Here is a 1025-nt window from a genome sequence, read left to right as displayed (position 1 = left end):
CACCCAAGTATTTTGAAAAGCTTTCATGTAAATAGAAGTTAAACACGTTCTTTATTGCACACCTAGTTTAATCAGCCATTTCTTTTTATTGGAGAAAACTGGAGAGACTATTGCAATGAGCTCACTAAGTGACTTCAGTGAACTCTGTAAGGCTTTACAGAGAACCAAACCAGGGCCCTCTCTCGTTTCAGAGACGGCATTTAGCATCGGCGTAACTTTGTGCTGAACATTGGGGGAGTCAAGATCTCTGTCTAAATAAATAAATAAATCTGGGTAAATTCCCAGATGATTAAACATGCAACTATTTTGCTGGTAATAACTAAAATGAGTAAAGAAAATCAACAGCCTATTTATGCAAGATAATTCATAATTTTATTGGGGGTGTTATATTGGTTGGGTCTGATTAATGGGGGGGTCATAACCCCCCTGGAAATTACACTCCTGGCATTTAACATGTTTAGCAGTCACAGCAAGTTTTCCTATTTGCTTGGAAAATGAAGGCGAGGCCAGGGCAGCTGTTTGCTCTCTGCAACTTCACCACTAGCTGTCAGTAAGTCGTACACACTGCTTTTTTTAAGGTTTATATATAGACTATATAGAAGTGGGTGTAGTCATTAGTTTCTCTGGACTGCAGTGTGAAGTCAGCGTATGCAGATTGATTCATTCCCACAGCCAGCCTCAAAGAGCCATTTTTTTTTTTCCACCACCAGTTGCTTTCCTGTGCTTATTAGTTATTCATACACTGATCATCATCACTTGCTTATTATTCATTTCAAGAAGCTGGATACCTGTGAATTTACTTTGTAATTTTAAATGTTCTTCCGGGAGTGTGGCCGATATTTGATGTGTGAACAGCATTAGCTTTAAGAGATCCTCCAAGTCCATCACTAGAAACACTGTTTCTCCAAATAACTCAATAATCACAAGTAGTTCAGACATTCACAGTCAGCTCAGATATGTCTTTTATAAACCACAGTGATTTGTAGTTCTCTCTGCCAGACTGCAATGGTTTATTTTTTCTGTTA

This window comes from Pelmatolapia mariae, linkage group LG23 (assembly GCF_036321145.2).
Source record: "Pelmatolapia mariae isolate MD_Pm_ZW linkage group LG23, Pm_UMD_F_2, whole genome shotgun sequence".
NCBI classification, from domain to species: Eukaryota; Metazoa; Chordata; class Actinopteri; order Cichliformes; family Cichlidae; genus Pelmatolapia; species Pelmatolapia mariae.
Note: the sequence above shows the minus strand (reverse complement) of the source record.